Source organism: Pinus tabuliformis, chromosome 4_2 (genome assembly GCF_031772625.1).
Source record: "Pinus tabuliformis cultivar Carrire ecotype Pingquan chromosome 4_2, CPIR1, whole genome shotgun sequence".
Taxonomy (NCBI): Eukaryota; Viridiplantae; Streptophyta; class Pinopsida; order Pinales; family Pinaceae; genus Pinus; species Pinus tabuliformis.
The window spans coordinates 1,157,053,551-1,157,078,412 of NC_142304.1; positions in this window are offsets into that span (position 1 = coordinate 1,157,053,551).

Here is a 24,862-nt window from a genome sequence, read left to right on the forward strand (position 1 = left end):
ATCCAAAATGATAGATGTTAGCCAAACATCAAGTATACCACTATATAAAAGATAAACATTAAGTAGAATCAAGAAGCTCATCATGATCAAGAAGTAAGATGGTTGTTCAATACCAAGTGTGTCATTTCATCATAAGAACCATGAATCCAAATAACTTTCATATGTATGAGCCATTTGTGAAAGAGATATTCTCATCATACCTTATGGCTTATCTTGCAATCCAATTTGCAGCTGAAACATACCACCATAAATACCTTGTAGTGATTAGATACTTGTGTACCTTCTTATTTTACATAGGCAACTTGTAGCACATTGTCACCTTTTCATCAGATGCCTCTTTTCTGATGCTAGATCTTCTCTTCTTGCACTAGCCATGATCCTGAAGAAGGATCCACTTATCATATCTCATTAAGAAGTTAGAAGCATCCAAATACTCAAATATATATGCAGGAAGCATAAGTAATGACCAAAACAATAATAGATCCATAAGTCTAAACAAAATTAAAGACATAAAAAGCATCATAAATCTAAAAATACTTATCTTCAATGAGAGGTGATCATCTCTCTCTTGAACCAACCTTCAAAAGCCATCGTTGTCCATTCATCAACTTTGATCAATAATCACCTATCCCATCTAGGGCTTCATCAAATCTGTCACAAGTGCTTGAGCATCTTCTTATTGACCATGTTAGGTTTCATATCTCAAATCTTTGCCATAAACCAAGGTTTCTCTCAAACCCTAACTTCATGATATCCATCAAACCCCAATACACAAATTGCCTAAGGTTTTCTCCAAACCCTAGAATTCTTTTAGGTCTCCACCATTCTCTTCTTGCTTCCATCAATGGTGTCATCATAGGGCGATCTCCATGAATTTTCTTTAGCCTAGCTTCGATTCCATGTTAATTTTTCTTAGGGATATATTGTTCTTTTCTTTGATAATTGACTTTCTTCATTAACACATTACATTCACCCCATAACATCATAACATTATCCATGTTTACATCATTATTCAACAACATATACAACTATATAGAAAGAACAATATCACCATCATCAATGTAGTGGAACATAAAGGAACAATAGAAGAAAAACATTCACACATACAAACACTAGGATTGGTTAGAGACTAGGGAAAAACCCACTATGGGGAAAACCCTTTCAAATTCTTCTTCTTAGTAGATTGTCATCAAATGATTCAAAAATAGAGAGCACAATGATCCATATCTTCATCTATGCAACTAACCATCAAAACAACTACAACATCCATGAAATGAACCCAAAAATGTATATACTCAAAACCTTGATTCTGAAGTCTGTAATGAATTTTCACTATCTGCAGTCAACTTCCGAATACTGCAGTCAATCAGTGAAAACTTTGGAAGATTGAGATTTCATCTTTTAGGTCCTGGTCGCATGGAGGAGTTATGCGAGCGACTATAGCTGCCCAGTTGCTCCCTTAAGCTTGACATGCTAGCGACTAGGGTCATATATGGACTGCAGAAACCCTAACTCTTATTTGCATTGGTGGAGATTTGTCCATGTGACTGGGAGGCTCCAATCGTACAAATGAGCTTTTGTGTGAGCAACTGCGATCGACTTCTTCCTCTGTTGTGCCTGTGACTGAGGCCCAAAACTGTAAAACCCCCTCCTAGGTAACCTAGGGTAAACATGAGATGAGATGCTACTATGATGGGATTCAACCTCCTATGTGACCTTAAGGAAGTGGAATCGTCGAAACATCACACATAGTCATCCAACACCATCAGGAGACCCCTCAGGAGACAAGTTAGCCACTCAGGAAACCTATCCCTGAGTTCCACTGTTGTTTGAGAAACTTAGGACAGATTAACACACCCTAGCAACAACCTAAGTGAGTTATAACACTTCCCAACCTTCAGCCAACAATGTTAGTCCCTAGGGTAACACTTTGTGGGCCAGCAATCTCAGAAATCGAGCCATATTTCTAGCCTAGACTTCCCTTCCTCTTCCTATAACTTGTTGGAACCTTCCGGAATCATTAAAAACATGATAACAATGCTAATGAATCAAACTCAACCTCAGGATTAGGCCTAAGCATCCCCAATTGAGACTAACATTCTGTCAAACATTTGGCATCAATACAATTGACAGGTCTAGGATACAAAACATAGCCAAAATGATTGAAATAACTTATGAAACATAACCAGAAGGATCACCTTCTTCTCCAATGAACTAGTATATCATCAATGAGGTCTTGCATCCATTCATTTAATAGTTACAAGTAAATACATAAAACAACCATGACATGAACCAATCATTTAACCATGCTTATAACCAGCATAAAACCATGTAGATATCAGAGATAAGACAACCATTTAATCCACATATACACAAGTGAAGAAGGTAGAGAACTTAGCTTTTATTAATCATAGGAAAATTCGACCAAGTTCGGGACTTCCACGTACCACCCGACCATAGACATGGTTGAACCAAATCTCTCTTTCAGCCAGTCACCCTTGTGCCATATTTCGAGCATGAATGTGGGATTTCATAGAACAACCAATACAAGAACAACCAAGGGAATCCATAGGTTAAACCACCTCCACCCTCATCAAACCGTGATCACACCAAAACCGATTCTCTGATCACAACTGAACCAAACTTGGAATGCCATTTGGAATCCATCACTATCCTTGAGGAATTTCCCGTCTCCTTGTCTCTCAAGATTTACCACAATCCAAACCGAATCACTGGCCCTAAACCGATACCAGTCTATCAGGTTTTACCGCAATCCAAACCCGGATCACTACGCCCTAAACCGAGACTTCTCCCTCATGATTTACCATGTATCCCGCCAAAAATGGTCAAGGGATTCCTAGGCCTTTTGGAATGGAACTGGAGACCACCTCCACCCCGGATTCCGAAATCCATTCAGCAACCCAAAGCTCGAAACCAAAATAAACATCCCAACACCATGGCATCTAGAAAAAGGAAAAGCTAGGCTGGAATCTGCTGTCATAACCATGCCACAGACAACAAGAGAACCATACACCAACATGCATGTCCAAACTAGCTAGGAAATTAGATATGAAAAGGGTTACCTGAAAGTATTCCTGCTGAAGCTACTTGATCTTGCTTTCCTTCCTTGATCCTTGCTTGTTTTTCCTTTCCCTCGCTTGCTTTTCCTTTCCTTGCTTAAAACTAGAGTGCTCCAAGAAAACTCTAAGTGACCAAGAGTGAGAGAGAGAGAGAATAATGAGAGAGCTCTAAACTTGAACTGACAAAAGTTAAGTACTAGAGGGTTTTTTGATGGGAGGTAATCCTCTAACCATCTGTTTGTGCTGCAACAATCTTAAACCAAAGAAATGAAAATGTCCAAACTGAAAGTGTTGTAACTAGTAATCATCAAAACGTGAACTTGTAAAATAACTGACCTGATCACTGTAATTCATGATTAGAGGATATGTTCCTCATCATTTGCACCTTGGCTATCACCTGCTTTCTTGGAGGCTTGTCATATATAACACTCTTATCCCTGAAAAATAACCTTGTATCCTTTTTGCATTAAATGACCAACACTTATCAGATCATATTTGAGAGAAGGGACATAATATACCTCTGAAATTGTCTTTGGCTCCCTTTTCTTGGTTAGAATGTTGACCACTCCTTTTCCATCTACATCAAAAATCTTGTCAGTACCCAATTTTATCTTTGTCTTGACTGTTTGATCCATATTTTCAACCAAATTATTGTTGCTAGTCATGCAGTTACTGCAACCACTGTCTTATAGCTAAACATTATCAAAGGTTCATGCATGGTATGGAAAGCTAAGAACATGGAGTCATTATTCTTTGTAGTTACATTAGCTCTCTGATTTCCTTGGTCATCTACCATCTTCCTGCAATCACGTGCATAATGACCAAATTTATTGCAATAATAACATCTCACCTTTGATTGATAAACTCTTTGATATTTGTTGAAGCTTCTGCTATTGCTTCCACTTTCTTGTTCCTGCTCTTCTCTACCATCTCTTTGACCACTTGTTCTTCCACCTCTTCCTATGCCTCTCCGTCTACCTTTACCTCAACCTCTACCACTTGAGATAGAAACCTGACCTCTAAAAGTGGTTTCTAAGGAGGAATCCTTATTTCTTTCTATCCTCGTCTCATGGGATGAAAGTGATCCCATGAATTCATCAAATGTCAACCTCGCTAAACCTTTGGCTTCTTCATTAACTATTACTACAACATCAAACTTAGTAGACAAAGATCTAAGGGCCTTTTCAACCACTATTTGATTTGTAATATCATCACCATAAATTTTTAATTGGTTTACGACAGTCAAAACCAGATTCATAAATGAATCAATATCCTTTGTTTCCTTCATATGTAGACTTTCAAAATATATCCTAGTATTCTACAAGTTAACAATATTGAATTTGTCCATACCTTTATAGATCATCTCCAAGACGTGGTCATAATCTCCTAGAACACTACTTAGTCCACTTCTTGTTGGACAAGCTGTAATACTTGTGCATTGTTCTTTTTTCCTTTCCTCACTGTGGCTCCCTCTCTACCTTAGTGAAGGCTCATTCTTCTTCTTCATTCTTAGGTTTTAGAAATCCAAACTTGATGTGCTCGCAAAAATCATGAGCATTTAATTTTGTCTCCATCTTAATGTTCTCACAAACATATCATATGGTGGAAACTACACCCGAAAACTTGATGAAGCCATATCTTAAAAAAAACTCTGTTTCAAATAATAATAAAGAACCCTTCTTCCTTTTTTAATAAACCCTTTTAAAATCTTTTGATTAAACTTAAAAAAAAAAAAAACCTTTTTCAAAACACCCTTATTTTCTTTTGTCAGTCAAAAACACTCATTATATTATCATAGCATAAGTGCCAACAAAATACATCACCACTCCAATAAGATACAGTGTCACAGGCTTAAGAGTTGGCACAAGCCTTTCTCTAAATAGTAAGAATCCTGAAGAGAAGCCAAGACATTCAGTGTCTTTGTTATTACCGGCACAAAAGGAGCAAAATTACACATTAAGGAGGGGGATTAGGAGGAAATGCGGGAGGTGCAGCAAAGAAAGCAGCACGTTCGTGCATATGATAATCAATGTGTTCCACCCGAGTCTCCAGGGCGCGGAGATGGTCATTTTTGCGTCAGAGCTGACGCCGGAGACCTTCCACAGAGTCTAGGGTCTCATTCTGCATATGCTGGAGGTCATTGATATAAGCAACCAATTCGTTCTTGTCCTCGTACCTCTGCTCCCTCAGTGTATCAATGTTGAGTTATATGTTATTTAGCTGAGCCGCAATGGACTCCAAGGTGACTGGAGCTTCTACGTGGCCCAGGGAGCGGGCTGGGGATAGGGCCATGTCCGCAGTGGGGTGGCGACTCTCAGTCGACTCAGAGTCCGAGCTAGGCTCTCCATGTTGTTGGCGTTCTTCCATACGTGGGCCGGAACCCCCCTTGTGGACACGACCTCATTGTTGAGGCATACAACCAACACCACCACCACTGGATGCATCGCCATGGGAAGTGTACAGCCTAACCAAAAAAACACACCATGAAATACTGAATTGACAATACTGAAATAAAACTCCACTTATTGTACCAGAGCAGTTGGACAATATTATCCAATTAGGAAAGAGCCTGAAGTCCCGAGCACCAGCACCGTAACCACAGCCAGTGAAGAAGTAGAAAGGCACACCACAGGTCCTGGGGTCCACAGAGCTCATACAACCCAGAGATGGCACCTGAAGTTGCTCTCCCCAGCAAACTGACGATCCAGGGAAGCTTCCTCGAGCCAAATATAGAGCCGGACTAAGGAAAACTCTGTGTCTTCTCTCGACCCACACATTCTAGTCCCGAAACCAAATAATTATTCACGTCGGACATTGAAATATTCCCCCAGATCCCATGGCCATGCTTGATGCAGGTGCCAATTCCCCTCCCAGCCGCATTTGACGGTCTCGTCATGTTCTGCTGCCTCAAGCCAAAACTGAGAACAAAAATTGCGTAGTTATTACAAATACAATATAACAAATTTCATAAAATAAATCCAGGTGGTTGTTTTCCACTGGATGACTTGTGATTCCTGTGTAGGCTCGCTTGTAGAAGGTCCAACTTTTGTTGTTGCTGCTGTTGGAGACATCCATGGTCTTCATTTATTCCATACAGTGATATATGAACTTGGACACTTGATAAACCTTGTATGAGCCATTCTGACATTGGTGATTCTGCTATAAGATGATTTTTTTGTGAAAAGAGTTTTAACCAACCACACTAGCTAAAATTCCCTGTGAAGATAATTGATAATGGTTGACCCTTTGAGAACTGATGTTTTCTCATGAGAAGAGTCAATCTTGCTTTTAGATTCCACCAACAAAGTCTCATAAGTCTCCCAGGGAAGAAAATTTCCCTGTTGGTCCCAACAGGAGGGCAATCCTTCCCTCATTCTCTTATCAAAATTTGTGTTAAATCTGAGAACAAATTCTTTAATTTCACCAATTTTAGCCTCTGTTGTTTTCCTGTACAATTATTTCTGCACCATCTTATTAATTTCCAGCACCAATTCTGTTCAGTCCTCCTCTTGCATAGTTCTTAATTCCTGATAAGACTTGGAATTAAGAAAATTGATCATCTTCTTTGCCAGTTGCGCACATTGCTGGATTTTCTCCTTTTGAGTAGTAATGATGCTGCCCAGGTCTCTGACAATCATGTTTTCTTTTGTGATTATCAACATATCGTCCCAGGCAACTTTTACTTGATGAATGATATCTTTCCATATTATCTCTCTGGCCTGTATGAGTGGCATATTTCTCTTTACTTTTTCCCTCAATTCCTTGATTTCATTGCAGGCTATCTCATAATCCTTTTGATATTTTTATGCATTATCCTTTTCCATATTCAATTGTCTTTCCATAATCTTCAATAGTTCCTGTGTGTCATCCAAGTTTTTTCGCACCTTCTTAATTTCATCTTTTGAAATTTTTAATTTTGTCATAACCCTTACCAATTTATCAGTTGGATCCTCTGAATATGACTGTACGAGAATGGTGTAGACATGAGTATCCAACTTCTGTTGTAAGCTAGTATTCATTTCCTTCAAGGTAGCCACTTCATTGTTTCTTTCCAACAACTCTCTGGTCAAGATCTCCTTTTCTTTCTCCAATTGGGCTACCCCTGGGGCCATGACATGTTCTATAGCAGGTAACTTCAACTTCTTTCTGAGTACTTGGATTTCTGTCTCTGCCCCTTGTAAGAGTTTTTGTACAACAACCCTATATTCAGGATTGACAACAAATTTGACAATTAACTTCGTCAACTCTTTGTTTTGAGTAAACAAAGCTCCAGAGTTTGATTTTTCCAACATTCACTGATTTACAGCCTTTCCCAATAAAGATTTTATCTTATTTGTTGCTAGGGATGCTTTACTCAAATCATTTAAATCGATTCTCCCCTTTGCCTGTGCAAGTTGATTTTATCAGGAAATGGAATCTCCCTTGCATCCACAGTTAGATTTACAGTCTTGAAACCTGCTAATGAAGAAACAGTTAAAGCAGACGGGTGAGAAAAAGACAATTTAAGTTAATTTCTTTCTAAATCCATGACTAACAACAATCTAGTATGATACTCAGAAATTGATTGAGCTTCAAGTTGGGACACAACATTTTCTTTGATTTTCTTGTTATTTTCTTCAATTTGGCTATACATATCCCTTAAAACTGAAACAAAACTTTGTGAGGATTCTCCAGCGGTAGGGGAATAAGGTGTGCATGTCACTTCTCCCAATTGCAATTGAAAACCAAATACAACAAAGGAACTTCCAACCATATGCTTAGTCTCATCCTTTTCATGCAATTTTGGCTTCTTAGAGCTGTGACTTGCTTCATCATCTAAATCAATTATCTCCTCAATTGCTCTTTTCAAGCCTTTTTCAATAGGATGAGAAGTTTCAATCTCCATGCCCCTTTCTGTTTCATATTTACTACCATTGGCCAAATTTTCAATATCTGGTCTGGAATGATGGGTGTAGGGAGCATAAGAGTTCTCCACCCTTTTGTTTGAAATGATATGGTGAGGATCATAAGTCCACCTTTCCCCTTACTAGAGCTGCATATCTCGAAGTATTCTCTAAACTTCTTCCATAACCTGTATATTATTAACAATGAAAGGCCCCACAATCTTGGGAAACTTGAATAAATGGCCCTTCTTGGCTGGTATAAAATGAATTTGATCCACATTTAGACTTTGTCTAATGAATTCTAGAGCAAACAATTTCATTGGCACAAAAGAAGGAAGTCTATAAGGGGCAACCTCTGCTCCATACAATCTGATCTCGACATGATCTTCAAATTGAAACCAATCTCCAACTTTGACATATTTGCTAAATTGTAAGAAGGCTTGGGCTTTTGGTAAGAGGCATGGTGGAACAAAACTGTTTATAATAGAATACATGACTAACATGAAACATGTAGTAAAATGTACAAAGCCTTCATGATTAGGGAGACTTCTTATGTATCTTTCCAGTTGACTACTGACTGTTTTTTCTTATGGACATCCATTATGTTCAGGCCCAAATGCATAAATCTTTCCACATGAACATAAAGGAACATATAAAACACCAGTGACGGAAATCTAAAACAACCATTAAGATTCAAAATTGACAACTGAGAGTTTATTAATCCTTCCCAGAAAGTTAGAATATCAAGGATAGTTTCAGGATGCACGATTAAATTGAACATCCCTAACATAGCACGGTCAACCACAAAAGTATCATCCCTTCCCAAAACCCCAACAATTACTTGTAAAATTGTCTTAGCATGTTCATCAAAAGTTTCCAAGGAAAACTGAGTTGGTTCAATAGATAAAACTTGTCTTGAAGGCATAAGATAAAAATATAATTGTGTATAGTCGCGTTGACGGTGTTGGACCCGCCAACCTATAAGGGGATCTCCCTGGTAAGAAGTCCCAATTAGACCTCAGACCGTTTGGTGTATGAGTCCCAGCAGTGGGTCGTAAAGCAATGCCTTGACCGCGATGTCGCACAGAGGCAAGTAAGATAACTCTGTCAGTATCAAGGGTGTGACCGCTGCATTGAGTCAAGGAAGGTGCATGAGAGGTTCTAACACATGGGGGTTGAGGTGAGTGTGCCCCTTGGAAACTTGTATCAGTACTCAGCTGGGAAGGGAACACACGAGCGAAGATGCATCACAAACTGGAAAACAGGTGAGTTGTCAATCCAAAGTGATGGTTAAACCACCAACACATCTGCAACAATATTCATATAATTGCATACAAAGCAGTTCATACACAACTACGTAAGTTAAACAACATACATTGCTACATCAACCGGAATGGGCCAACTACAATAACAACATATGCATGAAAACGTGTTGGCTCTTATTATATAAAGAAGTGTAAGTTCCAATCATACAATACATCCATGTAAACCTGCTAGCCCGAACAGTGGAACGTTACAGCCATATTCACCTACTCCTCCAAAGAGATAAACTAGCTCCGTGCAGTGGAGAAGCCAAGGCGCATTACAATACTGTCAAAGCTCTTTCCAAGATAGTCTTATCAGAAGCTTGGCTAACCAAAAGCCTATACAATGAGTTATAAGGGACTATTTATAGCAAAGGGTGGGGTGACCCTTTACATTTCCCTTTGTGACAGTTCATCTACCCTCATGACTCTTCATCTATTCTATGACTGTTACATCCAACTATTGACACTTGACTTACACTTGACATGACGTTACATTACATTGCACATGTACTCATGTGAGACAACATGGCTTGGGCAATCCATGCAAGACATCACTGACACTCGGTTCGTTGTGATGAGACCAAATCTTTGGCATGCTTGTGATGGTGAAGGTGGTGAGCTGATGCCAAGTTTGGTTGTCTGTGATGGTGTGGATGCACCTCATGGTGACATCTTGTTGAAGCGAACTCTTGCCTCCATTGCAACCGGTGAATTGGTTTGGCTCCTTCGTCCAACTCGTTTGCTAACATGCACATGGTCTTCTTGGGTGCAGCTAAACTGACAACACACTAATGCATAGTGTCCATGTTGATCTTCAACTGTGTGCTAGTCATCATACACATCAACTTGCCGAAGTACATGTTCAACTCCAGTTGGACATGCTTCTTCTCTTTGCCTTGGTGAGTGTGTTGAATGGGTTGGATCACATGCATGCGCACAATGGAATGCATGCTACTGAATCCCTTGCATGTGATCAACAACACTGCTCACCATGTCTACTCCGTGCCAGCTATTGGGATGGATATTTAAATTGTACGGGCGCGGTTTCATCCGTGAGTGCACATTGCACCCATTGTTGTTCCTGTTCCTGCTGCAACTCATTCGTCTGTCTGTGCATCTTCATGTTCTTCCTGAGTTGTTTCTTCAGCACATGAAACTCCTTCTCTGTTCCATTCTCTGTCTTCACGTGATCTTCATGTCGCGTTGTCACCTCATAGCCTGAGTCTCCAAAGTTGCTTTCATTATCAGTGGATCTGCTTGATCTTGCAACTTTGTTTTTCCTCTGTGTTGTCAACAACCTTCCTCTTGCATTCATTGCATTCGGTATGCTACCTTCAACTGTTGTTCATGATGCTTCTTGCTGTGATATCTTAATGTTCTTGTCTATGAACAACTTGATATCTTCGTGAGTAGGCAAGCTCATATACATTTGATCGACTGCATCTCCAGGTATGCTCTGAACGGTGTCTTTGAATCTGCTCTCTTGGAAACCATTGCACCTGCACTATTGAAAGGCAGATGAACACCTGCAATACCTGGAGACATGGAAACACTCATGGAAAGCAATCTGTCAGTCGAAAACCAAAATGAACTTGAGAATTGACTTGCAACATACCTGTGTGACTGATCATGAAGGTTGTGCAATTTCTGTCGGGAGGTCGGGAGACCGACTGCCAAGACTGCACAAGGCACAATCTAGGCTGCTAGGAGACTGTCTGACTTCTGGAACTACATAATGCACAGTCCAGTCTGGCTACTGATTGTTGGGATTGGGCAATGCGCAATCTCAACTAGCAATGGTTGCAGGCTCAGTGACTGCATTGCGCAATTTTTCTTGGCCAGTAGTCACTGTCCCTCAGGATTACGGAAAGCAAGCCTGGGGAACAATTGCTGGGAAGAAATGCGCATTTATGGGGAGGAAGGCAGAGCCTTCCCTCTCAGGATTGCGCAATGCTGTCTCATGAGGCAGAGTCCGAGCCAAGGTTGGGTGGACTCGCCGACGGGCAACTGAATGTGAATGTGACTGCATGCTAATACTGAATGTAAGCATAAGTGAATGATCATGCATGCAAATGGTGAATGACATATCTAGAAAATGGAACAACATGCATGTGGGTGAGGCGAGTCGCCGAATTAGCAACCGTTTGCGAAAAATAGTTTCATGCATGCGACAACAGTGAGATGTTGACAAAAAATGAAACAGTGCTAGGACAAGCTAATATACATGTAAACGACAACAATCATTCAAATAAATAAAGAAAACAATACTCATACAAGTGAAAACACAAAAAGCGACATAAATGCAACACAAGGCATGAGAAGCGGGCTTACCCCAACACAATTGAGCTGAATGTGTCGACTGTTCCTAGATGCGATGTGGGATGTCAGAGCTACAAGGTTGATGTGAGGAATGAGCTCTACAACACCTGGTTGATGAGTTTTGATAACCTCGAGGTTGTGACGCGCATGCCACAAATCTAGGGAAAGCGACACTTGGTGGGTGGTTTCTGAAATGATCCTTGCATGTAACCTCTAGCTACTAAACATAGATCCATGAAATAAGGGATGCCTTTGCATGCTGCCTTGGGAGAAGCAACCCATGCATGCAAGTTTGTTTTTCTTGGTCCCGGAGGGAACCAGTCAACTCAGCTGCACATGCAAGAGGTTGTTTAACTGCTTGAAGGAAATGCGCATTTCTGGCTGGGATCTGGGTTGACTGCCCAGGATATTTGCGCAATTTCTGGGAACAGCAGCTGATTGCTGCCTAGATTTGCACAAATTCTGGGTTGAGCAGCCCTGTTGGGGAAAATTACGCAATTCCTGCTGGGAGTTTTGACTGGCAGAATTGTGCAATCTTGGAGCCCAGCAGGCTTCCAGACAGGATTGGAAGGTTGGTTTCCCTCTAGAAATGCACAATTTTCTTGGAGGAGCTGCTCACCCTCTAGTTGGACTAAGTCCGGGTGAACAACCTGTGAGGGGAATGCATCAATTTGTGATCGACATGCTGCCTTTGTGCAAGAAAAACACTAAAGCTTTTGAACTGGACGAAGCAAGGCAAGCTGTTGTGAAAAGTTGGAAGGGAGGCTCCAAAACGAAGCTAAGGAAAAATTTTGGAGGGTTTTGTAGCCGCTACAACACTTGGCGACACACTGGTAGAACTCCAGCTCTCTGAATGGACCTTGTTCGTGAAAAGCAAGTCTAACACCTCCAGAAGTATTGTTAAGTTCTCAGCTCCTCTTGGTTTCCACTAACTTGATTGTAAGATGTAGCATATGCCAAACTCTTGGTCGATTGACACACATTCCAAGCCAAGTCAACACAGTTGTTTTGATTGGGGTTGAGGTGTATATTGATGCACAAGCATTATAGTCACCAGAGTCTTCATTTCATCTCTAGTGTTGCTCCGCTGCCAGCAGGCATAGACAATACCCTGGCGGAGTCACATAGGAACACAAGCATGGCTCCGCTGCCAGCGAGCCTGGTCAGTACCCTGGCGGAGTTACTTGCATCACCTCTCTGTGTAGGAAGCCTTTCTCTTGTTTCGCCTTATTCACTTCTCATTTTGAATTTTTTTTATTTTTATTTTTTTTTCAACTGTGCATAACACTTATTCATTTCAGAGGCAGAAGAGGGATCCCGACTTATTGAGAGCAGAAGAGGTTGTTCCAGCAGAGAAGTAGTTTATTATATCCCTGACGTGCCTGTTATAGTTTTCCCCCTCACCTTGCTCTACTTGACTGAGCTTACAAGGGTTAACCCAAAAAACAACTGACTAGAGTAGGTGACACTAGTTAGCGCGCAAGCATTGTGTTTTCAACAAGGTTCACTTTGAACAGTACGTATTTTCCTTTGATGTGTCATGGACTGAAAGTAACAAGTTCTTCATACAGAGGCAAGATGACAGATAACCAAGTAGTGATAGCTACACAAGGCCTCTTGTACTTTACCCAGCTTGTTTCAAGAGTCATACATGGTTTCATGCGAAACTATCCTACGAAACGAAACAAGTGAACTAACAAACAAAAAAGAAAAGCAAGAGTAGAAGCAAAAGTGAAAGAGAAGTAAGTAAGAAAAAAAGCAAGCAGACAAACAAACAAATAAAGCAAGTAAGCAAACAAGCATGCAAGCAAACAACTCAAAGGCAAACAATATTCCTACTCCTAAGCTAATAGTGCATGGGTCATCTCACGTGAAGTGATACTTCCAATGCAGCCACCAACACATTGGTTGACCCATGTTGGTGAAGGCATTGTTCGCGAACAAGACAACTGTGCGGACCAAAAAACAAGAAAGATGTAACAATGAAGACAAACACACTTTGAGCTTACAAGAGACCACATAACAAAGATGAGTGAAAGTGCATGACATGCATTCCGTGGAACTACCATGATGTTGTGCTACACTGCGTTCAGATGTTGAGTGTATGCATTCTCTTGACTGTGAAATGCAAGCAAATGTGAGAAAGGTAGACCACTTGTGTTGTGCACGTGTTCTTACTGTGTAATATTCCTCCAATGCATGAGCGATGGGATCGTGTAGTTCGAGTGGAAGAAGTGAAATCTGGGTGTTTGGTTGATCTTATATGCAAAGTAGAGAGTGATGAGGAGCCTTGAGTGTTTCAACATTTTCCTGACCGGAAGTGAAACCAACCTCAGGATAGCGAGGGCGTAGAATAACCATCAGCTCGGACTGAAGTGCCTCGACAGTCTGGGGGGTTTCGACCTCATTGACAGATAGATCATGGTAGACCAGTGTCTTAGACATATTAACAACGGTTGAATCAACATCATGATCAGATGAGGAAGTGAATACATCACGACAACCAAGTTCAGAAAATTCAGGATGTTTGTCGGCATCCTCATGATTTGATGAATCAGGCAAAGGGGTAGATGAGAAGCAAAGATGTTCACCCTCTATGTTTTCAAGAAAGATATATGACAGATTGAATGGATTTTCCAAGGAAGATGTGTCCGCTCTGCACTGTAATGACAGACTGACATCCAACGTGTCCTGTGAATGATCGGAAGTAGTAGCATCTGGAAATGAGTTTTCACAGGAGAAATCGGCAGTGGTAAAATCACAAGGGATGTTAGGATGAAGCAGATGAGGTGCAGCTAGAAGGGAGTCATCCTTCACCGCGGGCTCTTCTTTAGATTCCTGCACACACTCATCATGAATGATGGCGCAGGTTGGCTGCAAAACACCAACTCTGTCGATGGATTGATCCTCGTTCACAATAGGTGAGGAGTCCGGAATGGGAGAACACAAGACAATACAATCCAGAGGATCAACAGAACGTGAGGACAGAGGTCGAGGGAATGAGTCCACGTGACAACCAACAGGCTTGCAAGCCAAATCTACGCAAATCTCAAGAGCAGGTGGTGTGGGAGGATGTGACAATTCGACAGAGGTGTGTGCATGATCTCCCACATTACTCTGCGGTGGTGGAGTTATTTGATGAGGTGAAGGCAGGAAGTCACTTGTGACAGCAACTGTGCCTGCCTGTGATTGCGCATCTCCATCACCGAAGTGTGCTAAGTGGGGTTTATATATGTGAATAAGATACTCAAATATTCCATCGAGAAATTCCCAATCGATATCATCTTCAGGGAATCGGTATGCAAGATTACAAAAGCGCGTGTAAAACTGTTCAACGGATTCATTATGTGCTTTTCGTAATTTTAGAATTTCTTTATTGAGTGCTTTATGGTCGTACTTATTGAAAGCACGGTCTATCTTTGCAACCAGATGAGCAAGAGAATGAATAGATTTTTTGGGCAGCGTGGCACACCAGTGCATTGGGTTCCCTCGAAGCGTGTAGACAAACATCGCGCAACTCATGTATTCTTCAAAGAATCCATGTCTTTCGCATGAGCCTACAACACCGACCGCGTGCCTAACCAAGGCTACGTGGCCTCCACCGTCAAATGTTTTATGAGACAAGTTATCCGAGAGATTTTCTAAGATGATGAAGTCATTTCCATAAGACATGCACTCCGGAAGCGCAACTCGGTAGTTAGTCATGATAGATATGTAGAGATTCAAAACAAATTTGAGGACTCATCTTGTCATATGGCCCTCCTTCTAGCACCACAATGTTGACGGTGCTGGACTTGCCAACATGTAAGGGGATCTCCCCGGTAAGAAGTCCCAATTAGACCTCAGGTCGTTTGGTGTAGGAGTCCTAGTAGTGGGTCGTAAAGCAATGCCTTGATCGCGATGTCGCACAGAGGCAAGTAAGGTAACTCTGTCATTAGCAAGGGTGTGACCACTGTAGTGAGTCAAGGAAGGTGCATGAGAGGTTCTAACACATGGGGGTTGAGGTGAGTGCGCCCCTTGGAAACCTGTACCAGTACTCAACTAGGAAGGGAACACACGAGCGAAGATGCATCAGAACCTGGAAAGCAGGTCAACCAACAATCCAAAGTGCTGGTTAAACCAATAGTACATCTGCAACAAGATTCATATAATTGCATACAAAGCAATTCCTACACAACTACGTAAGTTAAACAACATACATCTGGAGCAGTCCAACTACAATAACAACATATGCATGAAAATGTGCTGGCTCTTATTATATAAAGAAGTGTAAGTTCCAATCATACAATACATCCATGTAAACCTGCTAGCCCCAGCAGTGGAACGTTACAACCACATCTGCCTTCTCCTCCAAAGAGATTAACTAGCTCCGTGCAGTGGAGAAGCCAAGGCGCATTACAATACTATCCAAGCTCTTTCCAAGATAGTCTTATCAGAAGCTTGGCTGACCAAAATCCTATACAATGAGTTATGAGGGACTATTTATAGCAAAGGGTGGGGTGACCCTTGACATTCCCCTTTGTGACAGTTCATCTACCCTCATGACTCTTCATCTACTCTATGACTGTTACATCCAACTATGGACACTTGACTTACACTTGACGTGTCGTTACATTACAATGCACATGTACTCATGTGAGACAACATGGCTTGAGAAAGCCATGTAAGACATCGGTGACACTCGGTCCATTATGATGAGACCAACTCTTTGCCATGATTGTGATGGTGAAGGTGGTGAGTTGATGCCAATATTGGTCATTCGTGATGGTGTGCATGCACCTCATGGTGACATCTTGCTGAAGCGAACTCTTGCCTCCATTGCAACCGGTGCATTGGTTTGGCTTCTTCATCCAACTCATTTGCTAACATGCGCATGGTCTTCTTGGGTGTGGCTGAACCGACAACACACTGATGCATAGTGTCTGTGCTAATCTTCAAGTGTGTGCTGGTGGTCAAGCGCATCAACTTGCTGAAGTACATGTTCAACTCCAGTTGGACTTGCTACTTGTCTTCGCCTTGGTGGGTGTGCTGAATGGGTTGGATCGCATGTTTGCGCACAATGGTATGCATGTTATAGAATCCCTTGCATGTGATCAACAACACTGCTCACCATGTCTCCTCTGTGCCAGCTGTTGGGATGGATCTTTAACTTTTACGGGCGCGGTTTCATCCGCGATTGCAGGTTACGCCCACTGTTGTTCCTGCTCCTGCTGCAACTCATTAACCTGTCTGTGCAGCTTCATGTTCTTCCTGAGTTGTTGCTTCAACACATGCAACTCCTTCTCTATTCCATTCGTTGTCTTCGCGCGATCTTCATGTTGTGTCGTCACCGCATGGCCTGAGTCTCCAAAGTTGCTTTCATTATCATTGGATCTCCTTGATCTTGAAACTTTGTTCCGCCTCTGTGTTGTCAACAACCTTCTTCTTGCATTCATTGCATCCGCTACATTCGCTACATTTGGTATGCTACCTTCAGCTGCTATTCATGATGTTGCTTGTTGTGATATCTTGATGTTCTTGTCTATGAACAACTTTATATCTTCATGAGTAAGCAAGCTCATAGACATTTGATCGACTGCATCTCCAGGGGTGCTCTGAATGGCATCTTCGACTCTGCTCTCTTGGAAACCATTGTACCTGCACTTCTGAGAGGCAGATAAAAACCTGCAATACCTAGAGACATGGAAACACTCATGGAAAGCAATCTGTTAGTCGAAAACCAAAATGAACTTGAGAATTGACTTGCAACATACCTGTGTGATTGAACATGAAGGTTGCGCAATTTCAGCCGGGAGGTCGGGAGACCAATTGCCAAGACTGCACAAGGCACAGCCTGGGCTGTTGGGAGACTGACTAACTGTTGGAAATATGCAATGCACAGTCTAGTCTGGCTGCTGACTGTTGGGATTGCGCAATGCGCAATCTCAACTGGCAATGGCTGCAGGCTCAGTGACTGCATTACACAATTTTGCTTGGCCAGTAATCACTGTCCCTAAGGATTGTGCAAAGCAGGCCTGGGGAACAGCTACTTGGCAGAAATGCGCATTTCTAGGGAGGAAGGCAGAGCCTTCCCTCTCAGGATTGTGCAATGTTGTCTAGTGAGGCAGAGACTGGGCCAAGGTGGGGCGGACTCGCCGACGGGCAACTGAATGTGAATGTGAATGCGATTGCATGTTGATACTGAGTGTAAGCATAAGTGAATGATCATGCATGCAAATGGTGAATGACAGATCCAGAAAATGGAACAACATGCATGTGGGTGAGGCGAGTCGCTAAATCGACAACCATTCACGAAAAATAGTTTCATGCATGCGACAATAGTGAGATGTTGTCGAAAACTTAAACGGTGCTAGGAAAAGATAATATACATGTAAGTGACATCAAGCCTTCAAATAAATAAAGCAAATAGTACTCATACAAGTGAAAACACAAAAAGCAACAGAAATGCAATAGAAGGCATGTGAATCAGGCTTACCCCAACACAACTGAGCTGAATGTGTCGACTGCTCCTAGATGTGATGCGGGATGTCAGAGTTGCAAGGTTGATGTGAGGAATGAGCTCTGCAGAATCCAGTTGATGAGTTTTGATAACATCGAGGTTGTGACACGCATGCCACAAATCTAGGGAAAGAGACACTTGTTGGGAGGTTTCTAAAATGATCCTTGCATGTAACCTCCAGCTGCTAAACATAGATCCTTGAAACAAGAGATGCCTTTGCATGCTGCCTTGGGAGAAGAAACCCATGCATGCAAGTTTGTTTTGCTTGGTCTTGGAGGTAACCGGTAAACTTAGCTGTACATGCAAGAGGCTATTTGACTGCTTGAAGGAAATGCACATTTCTAGCTGGGAGCTGGGCTGACTGCCCAGGAGATTCGCACAATTTCTGAGCAGAGAGCCGCTGACTACTGCCTAGATTGGCACAAATTCTAGGCTGAGTAGCTCTTGTGGGGAAAATTGCGCAATTCCCGTTGGGAGTGTTGACTGGCAGAATTGCGCAATCTTAGAGCCCAACAGGCTGTCAGACAAGATTGTGCAATTTCTGGAGGGAAGGTTGGTTTCCCTCCAGAAATGCGCAATTTTCTTTGGGAAGCTGCTCAGCCTGCAGCTGGACCAAGTCCGAGTGAACAACCTGTGAGGGGAATGCATCAAGTTGTGATCGAGAAGCTGCCTTTGTGCAAGAAAAACATTGAAGCTTGTGAACTGGATGAAGCAAGGCAAGTTGCTGTGAAAAGTTGGAAGGCAGGCTCCAAAAAAAAGCTAAGGAAAAATTTTGGAGGGTGTTATAGCCACTACAACAAGTCGCTTACAGACAATTTTTGAAAATTTGCTACGAGGGTGTCTTCTATAAATGGAGTATAATGTTCTGAAGAGGGAAAGTCTAGAGCTTGCTGAATTAGAAGGGAAGAGGCCTAAAAGATATTTTTTCCTACTGCATTCATTACAAAACATTTCTAGGGATACGATGCAAAAGCTGACAAAGTGATAAACTTAGTATAAACATATATATGGGGAATTATGGTAGAGAAAAGACGTGATTTTACTACTGCAATGTATATAGGGGAACCAATTTGTCCTGCTAGGACATTTTGGCAAAGTTCCATCAAATTTAGGGATCCAACACGGTCAAAGATACCCCATTCTATGTCCATGAGGGGAATGTGAGTTGCAAAGCTAGTCAGGGAAGATTTCTTTGACATTTTAATGGACTGAGTGGGTGAACACAATGTATAAATACCTAGATACTGAATGCTGACGTTGGAATCCAAGTGTGATAAGCTGGCAGACGTGGACGTGCTTACAGATGTGCGGAAATGGAATAGGCAATGTACGTTATGAGGATGGAAAACAATATTTTATGGGAAAATGAGAAAAGTGCGAGGAAAAACGAGATTAAAAGTGTAGGTGACAGGTCTATGGAGTGACATGACAGGGATGACGTGGACGATGTGATAGGGTGACGTGGAGGACTCGGATGATGTGGTGATGAGGTGTCAATGGAGAATAACAGTCATGCTCGCTTGCTGCAGACCCGAGGTGATTATCCTCTACCGTTCACGAGAGCACCCATGGTGGTAAGTGGGACCATCCTCGGGTGATCCTGCACTAGATCCTGGTCGTTTATCGGAAGTCAGTGATCTGGTGCTGACTCGTTTATGGGGGCACCCACATAAATAATCTTCATGCAAGTTGTGATGTCGCGTTTCCTCCTTTGGGAAGGCCCGACATCGTTGTTGAAGCAACACGACCAACATGCCCACCATTTAACTCTTCTGTCATTTGAATATTCTTTTGAATCCCGCTTGGGCCCCACCGAGCACATGCCTTTAATAAATGTTGCATCATCTCAGTTTAGCATTAACCGACCTTTATTTAAAAACAAAAACTCTTATCCTAAAGAAACTTTTGGTTCTGATTTTTGCCTTTATATATTTTTTGTTTTTGAGATATATGATTTTTCTTTTTCATATTTTTTGACACATTTTTCTTTTATTTTCTCAACCATAAAATAAAAAGAAACGATGTCTACATCTGTGACAAGGGAATCCAAAGGCTCGCATCTCCACCCTCAAGTAATACGAAGATTCACCTCCTTCACATGAAGTCCAGAATCCACTGCAAGGTCAAATTTGCATCCAATGTCCTGCGCCACTTGTCCTCTCAGTGAAAAATTACTGACTCATTGTTGCAGGGCACACTCCCAATGTGCATTTGATTCCATTTGGAAATTCTAATGACAAAAACAAATATATCCCCAACCTTCACTTCTCTACTACAAAGTCCCTCAAGCAATCCGGTTACCCCATTCCGTGCAGTCACACACCTTCCAATTTCCGTAGGCACCCCCATCCCTGGCAATCCATCCCTTGGCAAGACTTCCTCACATCGAAAGGTCAACAACCAAGGCATATCCCTACCTAAAACCATCATACCGGTCATAGCATGCTCATGGAAATCAACGGACACTATTGGGTACCAGTGTCCCACAATGGCTTTGCTCCTGAAGTGTTTTAACAACATACTGCTACCTGTCTATTTCTTTTGTTGGCACTGCTAATTATTACAGTGGATTTCAATCATCCAACCAGGAATTTTCATGTTTTCCTATACCAAGCACATAATTTCTATTAGATTCAAAATAAATTGAAATAACTTCAAATCATACCTCATTGGTGGTTTGTCAAAAAGGTACACTTGCAATTTTGTTCGCTTCCTATCACGACAAGTCAAACTAGCATCTTTAACCAAATCATCATGTATAAACATATCACATCAGGTTGGCTCAAAACACAACCATCATATATCAAAATAATTAATCACATGTAACCATTATAAACTAGAATCACAGATCACATGTAATCATCATAGACCAGAATCAAAAACCACATGCATAATAAAACTGAAATAAAATACTGATACTTATCCTTTAATCAATCCTTAGCTTCGACCTTTGTCTTTATTGCATACGCACACTGGATCAGTTGCGACACCCGATAAACACGCAGTTCCTTCACCTCAATCATGTGCACATACACATAATGTGCATCACACACATGCAACCACACACGACATACAACATCATGCAATACATGCACCTACACCTGGCATCTCACACATACAACTACACCCAGTGTACTACACAACACAATACGTACTCCTACATCCGATGTACACCACAACAAAATACATACACCTACAACCAATGTACAACACAATACATATATGTACACATAGTACAACACAACGAATACACATGTCACGATCCCACAACTACATAATGCACATACATAGTAATACAAGTACACAACACAACATGTATGACATGCACATAATACCACATGTAGAACATGTACACATTACCACCCATTCACAACACCACCTTCACAACGTGTACACATCATCACATGTACACGACACCACCTACACAACGTGTACACAACGCCACATGTACATTGTACCACATGTACAATGTGTACACAATGCGAGATGTACACATGACCACATGCATGACATGTACACGATGCCACATGTACAAAACACCATATGCACAACATGTACACAACACCACCTGCACAACACCATATGTACATGTACACGACACTACATGTTCACAACACCACTTGTACAATAATGCATACAACACCATATGTACATAGCACCACATGTACAACATGCACACAACACCATATGTACATAGCACGACATATACAACATGTACATAACACCATATGTACACAACATTGCATATCCAACATGCACATAGCACCATATGCACACAACACCACATATCCATCATGTGCATAGTACAATATGTACACAACACCGCCTATCCAACATGTACATAGCCCCATCTATACCCAACACTGCATATGCAATATGAACACAACGCTATCTGTACCACCCTGTACATAACATGGCATCAACATGTACATACACTATATATACACAACACCACATGCACACAACATCACAAATGCAGCATGTAAAAAATATGCACAACAATGGTACCACACATCCAAAACCACACTGTCTCTACCAAACAACCGTGCTTCCAGTGTCATCCATTCTTTTCCCAACATGTCGTATGTTGGGCCGCTAATATGTCACTTTTTAACACCTATTTCATCCATTTCTACCATTTTTTATCACGTCATTTATCATACTTTATCATATAATTCCATTTTATAATTATTTATGCTCTTATGGATAAATATTATTTCTTCTCCTTTATTTCTAATAAATTAATGATTATTATGCATGATTTTACCAATGATGGTTTATTAATAAATTTGTTGTAACATTACTCACCATTTTAGCCTCCAAGATATTTTCCAGATTGCAGATTTGATCTCCAGCTCATCATTAAATATGCCAACTCAGAAATTCGCTAGAATAAGAAGTGACAGTTTTGTATTGGACGTTTCGGGCAAATGGAGAAGAATCTGGAAAATCCGAAACATGGGTTTTGTCCAGAATGGACCGAATTAGTTTTATGATGATCAATTTTCCCAAATTCGGTCCGTATTAAGAGAAACGGAAGGTTCTATGAAGACGATTTTCTCAGATTCGCTGTTGCAGCCGTTTTCCAAATTATCTCAGTTGCAATACCAAATTCGACCTGTTCCTGTTGAATGTTGATGGAGAGATATTTCAGATATGATCTTGCTGATCAATTTGTTGTGAACAATCCAATTTTGTAATGGGAATCATATTGTAATCATCTCGGTTGTAACTTCTCTTTTCTCTCTGTGTATTTAAATGAGAATAGAGATCAAAGAGGGATATAGATTATTAGAGATAGATTAGATAGGAATGATAGGATAGTAGGATAGAATGGAAAGATTTAGCTTTTCGCTTGGGACCTCAATTGTAATTTCAATATACAGAATGTTATTCTGAAGGACGACCGTATTGTAATGAGGATTGAATTCAATGGTTAATACATAATCTACGTTGTTGATCATTCGTATTCTCTAAAGTAGCTCAGCAGTATTCGTTGGTGGCTAGGGCCCGGCCTCTAGTGGATAAAACTTTTATCCTCTGTGTTATATCTTTCTAATTCACACGAGTCTAATGAGTTTGATGTTTTTCCATTCTCTGCTAGTTTATCTTGTTTGCTATTTTCTGATTTCCTGTATTGTAGTTAGTTTACTTTCCTTTATTATGACCTTATGTACTTTGCAGCTTTGTCATTTGATTCCATTTACGCTTATTGTAGATTAAATTGATTATCAGTTAAGACATTGATTTTTGGTTGATTACGATAAGAGTGTGGTTTATAGAATCAACTGAAACAGATTGGTTAATGCTACTGAACTCTCAGTTGCCATCATTTCCATTTGAATTGCTTAATTGAGATTGAGTGTGATTCATATAGAATCAGCTGAAAGAGATTGGCTAATGCTACTATGCTCTCGTTGATGCTATTTTCAATTGAATTGCTTGCTTCAGATTTGATTATGATTTCAGTTGAATATTAAGCCTTGATGCGTGGATGTAATATTTTTGTTAACAGTTACAGCTTGAGTTTTATAAATGCATCCGTTTATTCTTGTATCAAGTTTTATAGTTCAACTTAAAAAGCATTATTCTCTGGATTTATAGCTTGCACATATTGTGTACACTCTTGAAACAAAAAGACTTATCCAGGTTGATAATTAATGTGAGGCAATTAGGAGTTTTAAAAGACACCTATTAGCACCCAATACCGCACACGACACTACTTTCATTTCGATGATGTATCCCTCGGCCTAGCCTGTCCATAACATAAACATACTATAATAACATAATATCAATTTATATCCACATGATACTGACCTCAGAGATCTGCCATGCTACTCTTCCCACTTGATTCCTCATGAACTAGGAATCTCTTCATGCCATCAACCTGTATAAGAAATCATTCCTCCACAAGAATTACCCCTCACAACTTTGTGGGATAGTGACATAGATACATAGATACATAGATACATATACATAAACATTAGCATAAAACAATGATGATCTTGTCAGACAATGACATACATACACACGTATATACATATAACATTAGCATTAAACAACCATGATCCATGACGACCTTGTCAGACACGAAATACATACATACATACATGTATACATATATAAACATTAGCATAATCATGATCATAACATAATTACCAAATAGCATAAGATCAAGATTAAGAGACCTCCCTTTATCTGTGCACATCAAGCAAAACATTGAGAACAATCGTTCCCAACATAGCCAAGGCATTTGATGCCTCAGATCCATTTATTTCACCTTTCCTGTTATCTTCTCATGATTGTACTGCCATTGTCCATTTACGCCAATGGACAGAACCAATCCAACCGATTGTCATATTCTTACGTTCAACTTCCCTTACTCATGCATCGAGCTTCATCTGAGTCTCATATTACTTGATGGGTTTCATTCAACTTCTCCCGAGCTCCATTAATTTTCCTCTTTCCCAACCAATTCCCAAGACTCAAACATAAAATACAAGAACAAGAAACAAACAAGAAAAACATGAAGAACAGACAATGATACGACACCACAACCAAAGTGGCATGGCCATGCACAAGACACAAACAAAACTGCAATCAAGCATAACAAATCACCATAATACCAAAAGCACAAGACTGACAACAGACACCATGAATCAATTCTCATGGTTCCCATGGAAAGCTCAACCCGAGCCTTCTTCAAGATTTCATGGAAACCTCTCTTTCCATGCAACTCCTTGTATCACACTACTATAAACACATAATTGTCAG